This window comes from Anser brachyrhynchus (genome assembly GCF_964034855.1).
Source record: "Anser brachyrhynchus genome assembly, chromosome: 2".
NCBI lineage: Eukaryota > Metazoa > Chordata > Aves > Anseriformes > Anatidae > Anser > Anser brachyrhynchus.
The window spans coordinates 142,700,540-142,716,068 of record NC_137695.1 but is presented as its reverse complement, the minus strand read 5'-3'; the positions used below and the strand labels follow the sequence as shown (position 1 = coordinate 142,716,068).

The 15,529-nt window shown below is 37.8% G+C and overlaps 1 protein-coding gene and 1 long non-coding RNA gene across 6 annotated transcripts in view; one reads left to right on the top strand and one right to left on the bottom strand.

Annotated features, from left to right (window-relative positions):
• The window catches only part of RSPO2 (R-spondin 2), a 112,262-nt gene that overhangs the window by 25,099 nt on the left and 71,634 nt on the right, over window positions 1–15,529 (top strand). The window lies entirely within an intron of this gene.
• Window positions 1–15,529, bottom strand: part of LOC308189231 — a 44,399-nt gene that overhangs the window by 16,011 nt on the left and 12,859 nt on the right. Inside the window, exon 1 of the long non-coding RNA XR_013946169.1 lies at window positions 163–15,529. This exon is cut by the window's right edge and continues 12,859 nt beyond it. This is a non-coding gene — a long non-coding RNA (uncharacterized lncRNA). The remainder of the gene's footprint in view (window positions 1–162) is intronic.

Here is a 15,529-nt window from a genome sequence, read left to right as displayed (position 1 = left end):
TTATGTGAATTATTTTTTTGGAGCTGCTGTCTACAAAACAAGTACTGCTTGAAAGCATCTGTCTGCCTACCCTACAAAGCATACCCCCCTTGCATCACGTAAGTTGTTACAGCAGCTAGAGTACAAAAATGTCATAGAGTAGAAGTTTAGAGTAGGACTCACCTTACGCAGTTCTAGCCATCTGAAGGTTAGATTCAGTCTGACCTAGCTATTAATCAGTGAAATGAAATGTGAATGTCAGTGAAATCTCAGCTGGGAAGTTCAGCCCACTTAGCTTCGGGCCCTTCTGCAGTCAGTGGAAAAAGATGAGCATCTTCAGAGGGGAATTTATCGTATCCTAAGGGGCTGACCTGAGTGAATCCTTAAGTTTTCTAGCTGACAAAGTTAAATGAGGTTAATTCCATCCCTAACTTGCTGGACATTGTAACTCATTACAGGTGTGTACTTGGTTCTAACTTAAAAAGAATCCAGGATATCTGCAGTAGAAATTAAAATTCATAACAAAGATAATTTAGTAAAACAGGGCATTTGTTTTACGTAGTTGATGAAAATATTTTAAGCTGAAAATTCATAAAATGAAATATCTTCATCAAGACTGAATCTCATCAGGTGGACTCACGTCTGCGAAGTTCAGGTAGAGGGTGGAGATCAAAGTTTAAGTGGATTTTTTTGAAATGGCATTCCATTATGGAATGATGACAGAAGGAGTTATGGTTGAAAAATGTTTTAAAGATGAAATTTAAAGGGCTTATGGGTATCTTACATTGTACAACCTGCATAGGTCCTTTCTCATTCTTTATTCCTATATTTTCAAAACCGATTTCACAAAAGTAGATTGGAGCCAATATATCATGCAAATCTTTGTGTGCATAAAGCTAACACAGTTCCTATTCCTGTTCTCACAATTGTAAATGAGTAGCACTTTTTTTGATCAAAATACTTGCAAATTAAGAAATCCTCTTATCTCCAGTTCTGTTAGTGCAGCTTAAAAGTTGAAGCCTTTTCAGCAACAGTGCTTGTGAAGACTTACTGAGGTAGGCTGAATTTCAAGATTGCCTTGAAAGCACGTTAGGATGTTCTGTGAAGCTCCTGAATCTTTGTATGTTCACTTGCACAGCAATATTAACTTATCCATAGTAACCTATATACTGAAATAACATTACTCTTTTCTCCTGTGTTTCCTCTTTGGTTCTGCGTAGTTACCATCCTGGGTTTTGGGGTGTGTATGTGTGTGGATTTTTGGCACTAGTGCATGACTGGTTTCTGGCTTCTGTTTAATTCCTAAATATTTTTTCTTTGCGTTGTAGTTACTGATTTCTATCTCTGACACTTATTTGTGGTGACGTGTTTGTTTTACAGTTTCCACACTGTGCTATAATTTGTTCTTTGTATTGTCATAAATGTTCATTTGCTGAGTTGGAGAGGAAAGAGGAAAAATACAAAAAAGGAAAAAGTGTGTACATGTTTTTTCCAACTTTAGTAGTCAACACAAAATACACTGTGGAAAACTCTTGTTTCAACAGACTCTCAAAGCTGAGACCTGGGTAAAGTTTATAGTTTCAATGGGACTCAAGGGACCATGCATTTTCTGCCAACACTAAAAGGACTTGAAAATGTGTTGAAATCTTATATGTATTGTATTTGTTTTGTCTGTGTAGGCAAATGCCTCTGTGTGGCCCCTGCTTTTCTTGATATTCTCTACAGCTGACCTTGTAGGTAGGTTTTATGTCTCTGGTGTCGATCAAGGGAGTTTGTAAAGTGCATTTTAAAAGTGCTGTAAGAGTTGGTCTGATTCGTGTTTCATATGTTGGAATGATTTATTGAAAATATGTTCAACAAATTCCTTTTTATTTTTTTTCTGTGAAGAATTATATTAGCGTCTTGAGTGTCCCCTCTTATTTTTTCCATAAATAAAATGTTACGGTATTTAAATCTTAATTGAATAGAAGACAGAGAATTCCCATTTTATGGTTTGATTTCTTTTACCTGAGTGTGTAAGTTTCTTATGGTAAAGTTACTGGCCACATACAGGTGTAAATACTTGACTTGAATACACCTGTGTGTTAAGATCAGATTTTTAGAGTGGAATGCATGGTCGTGGAACTACTTCTTCCTCTTTAGATTCATTATTACATCTGTGCTTGTCCTTTATTATCTATAAGTTTCAGTTCCACAAACACATGTTGTTAATGTTAGACCAGGCTCAGGATAGCTAGAAAAGGACTGGGGTATTCTGCTGTGCTGCTCGAGTTGGCAAGGAGACAACATGAACTTGCTATTTGATGTCAAGTGAAAGAACAGTACTTCATCTCTGGTACACAGCTTACTTGATTATCTCAAGCTTGCCTGTTTGGTTCCTTACATTGTGTGGACTCTGCTATCATTTTATTTCATATATTTAACTTGGAAATTTAGTTTACAGAGTCACTTTTCCAAGTGAATTCAGATTTGCACAGAAGTAACTCATTTTAAATATCTGATCAGGCAAGGGTGGTGTAAAGACCCTTGGAAGTAAGGAATACTGATCTGCTTTAACTGTTGACTCTGTAAGTGTTTTCCTGGAATTGCTGTGGGAGGTGAATTAAGCTGGTAGTTGATTCCTATAACTACACATGGAGATGAATAGTGTTCAGTTTCATCCCTCTGTTCTGGCTTGTTCTTTAGAAAGGTTCTGTTCTTAGTCTGTGAAAACACCATGAGCAGTAAGTATGTAAAGAGGGGAGATCTTTACTTGATCATACTTGAAGTTGCTCCACATTTGTACACAGATGTTCTTTTGTGGTTTATAAAGATTAACTTTTTTTTTTTTTTAACATATATATATATATATATTTAATTTTCCCAGCTGTATGCCAGAATTTTACATTTGTGTACTTTCTGGAATATGGTTTGAAGCTGATGGACCTGTTTAGTAAAAAACAGTCTGTTCTCTCATATAGAGGTGCCTAATGTTGCCAAAGAAACTTACATACATTTAATTGAGCTTCTGGATGCATTTTTATTTGTTTTGACATGTATTTGAGATCACATGTGTCTGTAAGAGCAGTAACCAGAAGGAAATGAGACGAAACCTTAGTGCGAACAGTTCAATGTCTAAAGTGATACAGAAATTTGTAGAATCTACAAACTACTTTGTTACTAAAATCATATATCTAACATTTTCCCTATTCCAACAAGTGCATTTTTATTTAACCATTATCTCTACTTGAGAGAGGGGAAACTAGAGAAAGAAGTTAAGTGATTTGGGGGATTATAGTAGGAGTTGATGTCAGTCTGAGCTGACCTCTACCTTTTTCTCTTTTCTGTAGTCTTACTGAGTCACACTCTTCTTGTTCTAGAATAGCACTTCTCCCAGCCCTACCTATGGCAGGGGAGTTGGAGTTAGATGATCTTTAAGGTTCCTTCCAACCCAAACCATTCTATGATAGCAAATGGTGGAATTATTCAGCTACAGAGTGCGCGTGTGTGTGTACATACAATGTTATTTGGAATTCTGCTTCTATTATAAAAGAAGATTGGGGCCCTAAGAGTGGGAGTGGGAGAGTCCTATCCTTATCCCAGAAAAGCTGACAAGCTTTCCTTTCATGTCTTGGCATTGTTTCTGATATTCATATTAATTTCTGTTTCTAAGAATAGGTACTTTCCCCAAACTCTCCTGTATTGCAGTGTTGAAACTTTCCTACAAGCGGGTGGAGAATGATTAAAAAAAAAAAAAAGGCAAATTGACTAGATAATTACTCCTGCTTCAAAGGCCACAGGAGCCTTTGAGGAAAAGCTGATGAATGGGCATGTATGTTCCCATTGCCCAGCAGGAATCCAGTAACACTTTCTGTCCCTGGAAGATCCCTGCCTTTCCAGCCAAGTGCAAGACCACAGGAATCTCATCCACAGGATGAAGAACCTCTAAGACTCCTCCAAACCCTGCTAAGAGTGACCTATTCTTTCAATATGCCAGCCTGACAATTTCTACTAAGTGGGAGGGAAAGTTTGGGATTAGCACATTTGTAATTTATAGTTTCAGCCTTTCTGGTATGGTTCCTCAAATATTTTTGTTTTGTCTTCTTTTTTTGTAGACTTCATGGGTAACAAACCACATGAGGTTTGGTGGTTAGGTTCTTATGTAGCCTAAGGTGCTCTGGTCTTAACCACTGTGTATGTGATCTTGATGTCAGTTTGGGGTTTCTTATTGAGAGACAGTAGCTGCAGAAGCTCAGGGCAACCTTGAGCTATGTTGGAGGCCAACTTTTTATGCTTCTTGTTAACTTCCAGTTGGATCTTACCAGCTAGTCTGTCCCAGCAGTGTGCAAAACAGGTACTTGTCATCTAAGAAGCGAGCATGGAACTGCAACTGTTAGAGAATAGGAGGAATTTGAAGCATCTCTTGAGGCATTGCCTGGAGTTTTGTAGTAAGTAGAATTTATCTGATAATCAGGTGTCAATTCTGCATCTGTAACTGAGATAGCTAGGACTTAAAATCAGCCAGCATTGTGAAATAGTATTAACAAGCTCCTTTGCTAGCTTTATCTTAGTGTTTATTTTCTCTTTCCTTTCCCATGAGAGCTTTGTTTTACATCTACTTCTCAGCACAGCACCTTCTCCAAGAACCTCTTCTTGAAGACTGAGGAAGTGGTTTAGCACTGTATACAGATATATGCACACAGGGACATGCAAGTGTAACATCTGATAGTTAGAAAAAGTGTGACTTTCTGTGCACAGTAGCATTGTTGGGAGTGGGAACGACACAGTTAAAATGCAAACAGCAAAAAGGCAATCCCCAAAGTATATGCTATTCCTGTAATTTAAATGACCTGCTTCTGTGCTGCTGAACACATTTAATTAGATACATGGTATGTACATATTTGACCATCTCAGTTCCTGACTGAGGTGCTCCTAACTCTTCTCTCTGCATCTTATTGGAGAATGTAGGCCCAGGCCCAGGCCATGCTAGGTTGTTTTACAGGGGCTGCAGGAGGACCCTGTAAGACAGTAGTCTGGCTGGAACTTTCACTTACAAGGGAAGGAAAAGGATAAGCTGATGGTGGTATGACAATGTTTTCTCATGGACTACTTTAGTGCCTTAGTGGTCTATGTCCCTGCAGCACTCTACTGGCACCTGTACCACCAGTAGGAACAAAGCCATGAGGAGGAGGATGTTCAAGCTTAAAGGGAAAGGGTGATACCAACCTGATCACAGTCAGAAATACACTACAACCTACCCATGAAGCAAGGCACTTCTTGCAGCCCAGCCAGCTAGTTATGGTGAAGAAATCCATTCTTGAAAAGAAGCAACATTGAAACTGACATCTATTTATGTGAGATCCCTTCTGAGCCTCCTGTTTTTGCAGACTTCTAAGAGAAACTAAGCAGAGCATAACTTGGACTGAAAACCATTCTTTCTCTCCTAATCACCACATGCTCCAGAATGACCACCCCCCCAATGAAGAAGTATTGTTCTCTATTCTTTGTCTCTTGTGTTTTTGAACATGATAAACTAAGTTTTACCCTTAGATAACCTTGTGTGCCTACAAAATTTTATTTAGATGTCTGCATTCCTAAAAATAGCAAATGAATGAAATATTCCAAACAGCTAACCGCAGCTTCCTGAGGTAGCGATGGCTGTAGCAGTTTCTAGCTCAAAGACTGTTTCGTAAGTGATATAATATTGCAGAATCTACATCCACTTTTACGGCATTGTTTTGCTGTGCTGTTTGTTCGTATTCCTTTAATGATAATTGGATGCAAAGTATGTGTCATTAGTTGACTAATAGAACATCTCTGCTTTATGTACTTTGTGGTATAGGTGCCCACTCCATTACTTAACAAGGCTTTTTATCCTATGTGTTCTTTACTAGCCTGTAATGCTCAAAATACTGCCCACACATTTTGGTCATATAATTTATTGCTTACTACTGAAAGTGCACTTTATTTTACTTTATTTTGCACAATATATTTAAGACTAAAAGAAAACTTGTGTTTCAGGTTTAGCACTGACTCTTTGTATAAGTACTGGTGTCTAAAGTCCTGCGTACTCAAACGCTGGTAAAAAGGGACCTGGCTGGGATTTGGTAGCCAAATGTGTTCAGAAAAGGCATCGTAAATGATAAATAATGATTTAAAGTCTGGGAGAAATCCAAGCACAATACATGTTATGTTCCAGAATTAATTCAGCAAAATGAGGTGGGGGAAGCAAAAAAAAAAGAAAGAAGTGGACATTTAGCAATATCAAAGTACTTTGCTTTCTTGACAAAGTTCTTAATATTTTAAAACATTTCCATCTTTTGGAAAGAAACCATACACTCTCTAATTACTGGCAATAAAACTAAGTAAAGGATTTAAGACCTACGAATGTTACAGTTGGAGGAAACTATAATTAAGGCTGGCAAGACTGTTTCCCTAAGGAAACGGAGAGTTCAGACAGCTTTTAAAATAAGATGCTAATTATTTTTCCCACTGAACTTCTACGTATTGATAAATATGTGCTCTCCAGACTTTAAGCAGTAAGTTAAGCACTAATTGTTTAAATAACTTCTTAATTTGTGTTTCCAAATGAGCTATTTTAGGTTCAGAGGATTTATCTAGAAATAATTATTGTGTTTTTTTTTCTGACTCTGAATCAGGAATTTTCTGTTTTATACCTTATGCTATTTGCTGGTGACCAAAGTGATCTAGATCAAAGTGAAGTTTAATGGCTATGGTTAAAGTGTAAACTAGCTCTAAAATACTGCACTATGTATGTATTGCTTAAAATTAATAATTATTTAAGTGTCAAGGTAGGGATTTGCATGCTCGCTCTTGCAGCCTGTCTGTTTCCAGTGAGTCAGGGGAGCTCTGCTACCACTGAATACAATCACAGGAAGACTGTCAGCTATGAAATAAATGTGGGTGCATATAAGTATTGGCAGTCAGAAGGTCATTACCTATATCCAAGTCTGGACCATCTCAGAACCACTGCAGAAATCAGTGGCATGTTTATAAATCCTTCTTAGTTTGGTGGCTTAGTACAGTATTTCTTAACGAGGAAAGATGCTGTGGATGCCGAACCCACTCTGGGGCTCCCACAGCGCTCCAGCTCTGGCAGGACTTTGGCTGCACAGGTAGCTTCTGAGGTGGCATGGTGCTGGTCATCAGGGGCTTCTCTTCTGCCCACTAAATGTCATGAAAGGGAGTGAGTACCTGGGAATTGCTAGGGATGCCAGGTTGTATTTCTGGGGCAATTAAATTCTCCTGACAGGTGGGCAGCTCCTAAACTTGTTTTATCTTTGAGGTATTTATTCCTACCTTATTCTGCACTGGGATGAGGACTGAATTTGGAAACAGCAAGGGCATCTGCAAAATGGGATTACAGTTTCCTGTACATTCCTGAAAATGATAGAGGCCATTTTGTACCATGGAGTTTTCAATTATTAGGTATATTTGGATAAGAGTTATACAGTTAGGGAACAGAATACTTAAAACAAACAAAAACTCATACATAGAAAGTCATCATACAACTAAGTGTAAAAGTATAACATTTATTCCTACTTTATAATTTTTAATCAATTCCTTTTTTTTTTTTCACAATTGTTATTGAATTGGCAGATTAGTTGTAGTTTGAAGAGTAAAGCTTTTGTGTTTATTTTCTTTTCTTTTTGATGAGCAGAGTTTGTGGATATGTCATATGACTAGTTGATTTTGTGAGTGAGCGATTTTGTGTAACCAGATCGTTTTGCATGTGAGTGAATTCATCTTTGAGTCAGCTTCATTGGAAAATGAGTGGCCCCCATTAGAACTGAGTGCAGATAAATTGGTTGCTATAATGCTGTGAAGAGGAAGTGTAATGTGTTCATGCATCATTCTATTTGTTTCTCCAGATATAGATTACATCGTTTTTAAAAGCTAAATTAAAATGGATATGTTTTATGGTGCTTGCAACAAAGCAGGGCTAAGCATTGCACAATGTTTTCCTGCAGGTCTATGGCACAATTCTGTTTTTCTTTCCATCTTTGGAAATGGAGGAGACAGCTGTTCAAAAAGGACCATAGTGGACAGTGTGGGAAATCTGTGAAGTTTTGGCACCTGGGATTCTTTTTCAGATTTTAATTTTCACATGTAATCAACCCTAAGAAGGCAAAAAAAAAAATTAAATCACAAAGTTTAAAAATGTCTTTCCAGGTCACAGGCTATGTTTTAAACCAGACTTCTTGTGTTACAGTTCCTGTTAATACTTCTAATGTTAGAAGCATGACAGTGCTTCCATTTGGAGTGAAGGAGCCATAACTGTCTATAAAAATATGTTCCCAGCCAAAGCATGCTATGTGAGATCGTTGCTGAAAAGCAATTAAAATCTAGCGGATATGAAATTAGAGGAACATCAACAAGATGGGGAAATCTGCTGCTTTCTCACTGTGCTGCACTCCCAGAAGTCAGGAAATGTACAGTGATAGGTGTATGGTGGCGGTTTGGGGTCTGTTTTTATAGGTCACTCTGTGCAGAACCAGGTCTGGGTGTATGATTTTGGTTTGGATAGATGTCTTTATTGTTAGATTTTGTTGTGCTCTGGATGTCATTCCATAAATTATGTTCTCGATGGATATTTTAACACCTTATATCCATTTCCTAAATCTTTTGTGCAATTGGTCCTTTTCCTCTGGTTCACCACAACTTTAAGTAGCTCCAGCACACTCTTCCAATTTACGATGTCTCCCTGACTCGCCAGCTGGACTCCACACATAGCCATGGTGCTCCAGGAAGGAAGACTTGGCATCAAGTGAGTCTGGGGTTAATGAAAGCCTGGAGTGGGAGGTTATAAAAATCAGATGGTTATAGTAATTGTAAGGAGCTATACACTGAGTTTAATAGCTCCATGGGGAATGGTGATATATGAGGAGTGTAGGAGGAGAGAATAGGCATAAGAAGGTGCCATTATATATATATATATATATATATATATATATACATCCCTCTTTCCCCTCTGCTTTCATTCCATCTTTGCAGAATATTTTATATCTTTTTACCAGAATCCTAGTCTGACCAGACTGCACTTCATCAAATGGGAAGCTGTTTCCAAGATCCAGTCTTCTCCTCTGGCTGCAATGAAATATGTAAGCCTGATAATCCTGTGTGATTATCTATCTTGCATTTTCCATGGTGGTTCTAAATCATCTACTTTATCTTTTACCTTGATCAGATACTCATCTGGATTTATTTATTTATTTATTTATGTTTGGGCAGCTGTATTACAAGTGTTTTAAAAGGAAAACAGCCACAAAATGAATGTTGCCTTGTGTGTCCCAAGTTCAGGGATGGTGTTCCTGATGTTCAAGTAACACAGGGGAGCAGCTGGAGGCAAATCTCCTATAAAGGGTTGATGGTAGTCATACACTTACAACAGATGGCTCCCTGTGATGACCAGTGTGGAGGAAGCAGCAGTAGCCAGGAGTTTACAGCTCTACATGGAGACACTGGCAATTGCTCTACATACAGTCCTTGGTGTTCCCATTCCTCTTCCTTCATGGAGGTGATGCCAGGTCCTTGATCTTAGTCAGCTGGACCACCACGTCTTGTCCCATGACCCCGACTGTAAACAGACCCTGATGTGACTTTATAATGAGCATCAAAACCTAGCCATAAGAGAACACTATACAGTACTACACTGAGATGTAGTTTTGTATTTTTGAATAAAAAGATGAAACAGTATCTTAAAAAATATCTTATATAAAATAAAGCCTTTACTGTGGGACTACCTTGCATGTATTCCCTATCCTTGCTTCATAGACTTAAAAGTTGCTTGCTTGTCTTGTTGGCCTTGTAAAGCCAGAATTTGAATTAAAAAATGCTTCAGATGCCTGCTTGTATGTTTAAAGAATAATTAAATATATTTGCATTGTTGATCTAAATTCTATCTTTACTTACATTTCTTTTTTTAACTAGCCATGTTTTTTAATTGCTTTAACAGAAGGCATAACTAGTACAAAATCTTTGAGGGAGATGCAAGAACCTTCCATGTCATGATTTAATTAGTTGTTTTGTAAGGCTGGTTTTGGCAGGGAGTATGTATGCGTGTGTATATGTGTGCATGTACACATTTACATGTGTGCAGCTCAGAACTTGAGCAAACTTTCTTGCCCTTGAGGCACAAGTGCGGAACACCACAATGTTGTTTTTGCAGTCATGTTTTGGAGAAGAGCTGTACTTTGAAGAATATTCTAATTGCATCATTTTTTTTTTTCAAAGCTTAGTACATCAGATTGGGATAGCCTGTTCTCTCTGTATTTGGCAATGTCAGAGAAAAAAAAAAAAAGAAAAAGAAATGCAACCCTCCCTCACACATCAAAAACCCCAAACAAAAAACAACCAAACCATAGAGACTGCTCAAGTAACTGAAGGTTTCAGCTTAAGTAAAGTATTTACATATCGATTTAAATACTAATGTGTTTTCTGTAAGCAGAAGTAACTGTCATCAACTTCCTAAAAATTGGCCTCTGTTGGTAGAGATGAAAATGTGCTTATGATTCTCAGCTTCAACTTTGTGTGAAAAAAAAATAATAAAATTCTTAACTAATTAAAAACTCAAGTACATCTGAGATAATGAGAGATGCATTTTAAAATTTTTATTTCTTCCTGTGAAATAACTGTTTGAAGAGAACAGATCACAGAGTGTATTTTGGGATCTTCTGAGGTCATTTTCACTTCTCATATTAAAGTCCAGTCCTGTCCACACCATTACTTCTTTCCTTTTACAGATAGTTAGGTGAATGTCTTGAAGCTAAGATTTAGTGGGTTTGGTTTTATTTTATTTTATTTTTTTGAGATTCTAGTAAGTGACCATGGATGTGCTAGACTTTGGACAAGTATATATGAGAGCATGTCTAACAGTTTAATACTGCTAATTTTTAGGATGTTCTAGTTAAATAATGGTATGGTTAGCATTGTCTTTACTCAAATGCTGCTTTTCTGGTTCTCTAGGGGCTTTCATAATAACCAAATTCTTAAAGAGCTTTTGCCTGTCTTTACAGAAAACTCATGTCATCTGTTTCCAGTGGGAAAATGTTCTCTTTCTTCCAGTTAATTACTTCAAGTCAAAAATGTAATAATGAGAGTTGTAATCATGATATGAATTAGCTGGCTGAATTAGAGACCATAGTTGTGCCAAAGCTGTACTACACAGTTTTCCTCACAATTAACAAATATTTATCATTTAGAAAGTGTACCAGGAGACTCAACTGGAGTGGTCCCGGCTCCTACTGACTTGTTTGACATGATTGGAGTCTGTTAAAGTACAGCAATGTCAAATAAAACTTGTTTGAATATTAAAGTATGGATTTAGCTGCCAGGTTTCAGGCACCTCATTTGAAAATACTGGTCTGCATTTTTCAGTGTGTTTTTTTTTTTGTTGTTGTTTTTGTTTTTGTTTTTGTTTTTTTTCAATGACTTATACAGTTTTTTACTGCTGGTCTCTCAGATAAAATGTTTTGAGAAATGAGTAAGGGGAGAACTATAAAGAAATAATTTCTTCTCTATGAAATATTCCAGATTTTTTTTTTTAAATTTTTAAATGGATTTTTTTAAAATTTAATTTATATATTTATTTTAGAAAAATAAAATCATGGAATTTCTTACTTTAAGTCTTTGAAACTCCTTTCACTCTGAGATAAGTAAATTGCTATTATCTCAATTTTAGCAATGAGGAATTCAGAGTTAAAAAAGCAAAATTACTTGCTGTCCTGGTCTCGCTTGGGATAGAGCCAAGCCATGAAAACAATTGTGGCTGAATTATGACTTGAACCTAGGTATGTTTTATCCTAAGCTGAGAGCTCCCTTGAGTAGTTCATTCCTCCCCTCAGACGTACAACCTTTATAATAAAAGTAAATTAAAAATTAAGACCAGGAAGACTGTTATAATATATTGCAGACCATACTTTTGATGCCGATCTGTGTGCAGTCTAAAGACTTGAGCTGGCAGAAAACACTTAAATTCTCTGGGGACCCAACTATGTGCCACAGACCACAGTAGCAACTGAGGAGCCACAGAGCGCTTAGCGTCCGTGCAAAGGTGTACTTTAACTAAATGAGAATTGCCCAGACAGTCCCAACAGGTAAACCATGCCACATGCAGCAAGCCTATGGTGATTTGATGGAAGAAAATCCCATTTTGAATGTAATCTGATAACTAGCTTGACTCTGAGTATATGGGGGACATACACAAACCAGACATGAGTGATCTAGCATGTTATTTGCCTCTAGTTATGGCCAGTCTGATAATTCAGAGAGAGAAAAATAATTTTCCCTTCTTCTTGGGAAACTACAGTTGCCAATTGTGTGTTAGTAAGTAATAATTTCAGTTTACTGGTTGAGTCCTGAAGCATGAGACTGTATGTGATTTATAACTACTGTCTTAACAGCTATAGAATCATAGAATGGTTTGGGTTGAAAGGGACCTTAAAGATTATCTAGTTCTGCCACCCCTGCCATGGGCAGGGACACCTCCCACCAGACCAGGTTGCTCAAAGCCCCATCCAGCCTGGTCTTCAACACCTTCAGGAATGGGGCATCCACAGCTTCTCTGGGCAGCCTGTGCCAGTGCCTCACCACCCTCTGAGTGAAGAACTTCTTCCTTATATCTAATCTAAACCTACCCTCTTTTAGTTTAGACCATTTCCCCATGTCCTATCACTACACTCCTTGACAAAGAGTCCTTCTCCAGCTTTCCCATAGCCCCCTTTAAGTTCTGGAAGGCTGCTATAAGGTCTCCTTGGAGCCTCCTCTTCTCCAGGCAGAACAGCCCCTATTCCCTCAGCCTTTGTAGGAGAGGTGCTCTAGCCCTCTGATCATCTTCGTGGCCCCCCTCTGGTCTTGTTCTAATACTTCCATGTCCTTCTTGTGCTGGGGGCCCCAGAGCTGAATGCAGGGCTCCAGGTGGGGTATCACAAGAGCAGAGCAGAGGGGGAGAATTGCCTCCCTCACCCTGCTTCTACTGATGCAGCCCAAGATACGGTTGGCTTTCTGGGCTGCAAGTGCACATTGCTGGCTCATGTTGAGCTTCTCATCAACCAATACCACCAGGTCCTTCTCATGGCTGCACTCCATCCATTCTCCACCCAGCCTGTAGTTGTGCCATGAGACTACCAAGCCATGAGACTACCAAGGGCAGTCCAGACATTTGTGTCCTGCCTGGGATGAGGGAGACAGGCTGGACATATCTACGATAGCAAGAAATGAGGCCCAGTGGGGTGCATTTATAAATCTGAACAAATAGTTCTGGGGACCTGGTGCCTACACTTTAAGCAGGGTTTAGGCATTTTAGGGTTTTACTTGGGGCTAGCTTTAATGTGGGCCTGTGAACTGAGTGTATGCTACTTGTTGAAGCATGTTAGATGCATACTTGGAACGTGTTTTTCAGTTCAGGTTAATTTGAAGAAAATACAGCTCCAAGACTGTTCCTTGTTGTCGAACAAAGCTCAGTTTATAGGGACTGATTAGTATTCCTGATTTATAAGCACACTGATGAGCCAAACTATGATAGACACTCACAATTCACATATTCTGAAGTGGTTGCTTGACATTTCTAGGGGCAAGAACCAAATACTTTATCACAGAAGTGGCATGTAAGCATATATCCTCTGAAGTGAGGGGAAGTCTCATAAAAAAGGGCTCCAAGCCAGTCCAAACCTCTTCCCACTCTCTTCTCCCCTTGATTCCATCTTACAGGCAACATATTCCAGTGTTTAATTGCAGGGTGGATGCATCCAGTTTTATTTCAAGACTTACTTCATCTTCCAGTTGTCATCATCAACAGAATGGACCGTCTCCATCCCTTCACCTGGATAGCTCACATTTACCTTTGTTCAACTGCATTTGTTGGATTTTGTTTAGTCTTGAGGTTACTCTGTACCAGGAATGGTTGCTTCTGATGACATGTTAACCCATCAATTTTTGTCACCTGAAGATGGTACTAGGAAAGATTTGTGTTTATTTATTGAGCCTCTTTTTGGTAAACACTGAGTAATTCCTAATATCAGTATATATTTAGAGATTTGTTGGTGAGCTAGATTTTAAAATCAAAATGCCATGTCATACTAAGTCAAATGACTTGAAGAAATGAAATTATAGCTTTGTCAACAGTTTTATTTCCTTCCATGTTCATAGGGAGTAACAGTTTACTTTGATTCCAAACCATGCTTCTTATATTTACATATACATTGCACACATATGTATGTATATTTAGTATCTCTTTCTTGATGATGCAACACTTTCTTAAAAAATCAAATTTTTCCCACCTGAAATTGATGGTCGGTGATTTGGTGACTTGGTCTGTAGTTCTGTGCTTGGTACATAAGTTGTCCACAAGCTGTCGGGCTTTCCTCTGTTTTCCAACACTTAAAAAAAAAAAAAAACTGTAAAGGGAAACAGGAAGTGCTTTTAGCAATTCAATGGCAGTGATAGTTTATTTATTTATCTTTCTCTTTGGCAAATGGTCTTGCATAGCTTTGCTTCATAGAGGTGGCAGCCTTTGGAATACAGCTATGTTACCACATTGGGTGGATACATCCTGCTTTATTCCAAACATGAGGTGTAACTGTTAGGGTCTTTTGCTTTCTCTGTGTTATTTTAAGTGTTAGAAATATGGTTTGTTGTTCTGGTCTCTATTCAGTACTGAGTTTGGGGATTTTGAGGATTTAGAGAGGTGGAGTTTGAGTTATTTTCATTATATTTGAACCCTTTGAGTTTTTTTTTTTTTGTCAGTTATCTCAATTTTTTAACTTACATTATTTGTTATTTGTCTTGTTTTTCCATCCTTTGAAGCTGTACTTTAATGCCATTTCCACATGTTTATTCTTTATTTTTTTAGTCAGAATGGTCTTTTGCCATACTTTGTTGTTGTTTTGTTTGTTTGGTTTGTTTTTTTTAGTACTTGTGGAACTATGGCTTGTTATTCATCCAGTAGAATTTCCTTTAAAAATTCCCTATTTTAACTCTTCCCAACATCTAATTTTTGTTTCCAGTCAATTATGCCAACAAGTAATTTAAGCTTGGCAAATCTGGCCCTTGCAAACTTTCCAATAGTCACATTTCTGGCTTATGCTATGTATTGCTTGGACAGTGGAAATGCAGCCAGACCAAAACTCATAGAGGCATTTTCAACTGCTAATTTGTGATCAACAGTTACCTGTTTCTTGTCTTAAAAGGTAATCTAATTTTGAATTACCCCATAGCAAGCACACTAAATTAGTGCTCTTTAAATCAACAAAATGAAACCAAACCAACCAACCAAAGAAACAAAAAAACAGCCCCAAATCGTATTAGAAGAAGAATTTAGAGCTTCTTTCATTATTACTGTTTTTAATGCTCAATCAGACATATTTCATATCAGATTTCTCCAATGCCAAAGTTTCCTGGGATGTCATTTTTCTTTTCTGATAGTTGATGACTAAGGAAAAAATTATCCTGGTCTCTTCAGAGGACTGGAAGTCCTCTGAACTCCACAAATCTCTAGTTTTGTGAGTGAGAGCTTTATATGTCTTGTAGTTGCTGTACTTCTGCCTGTGACATT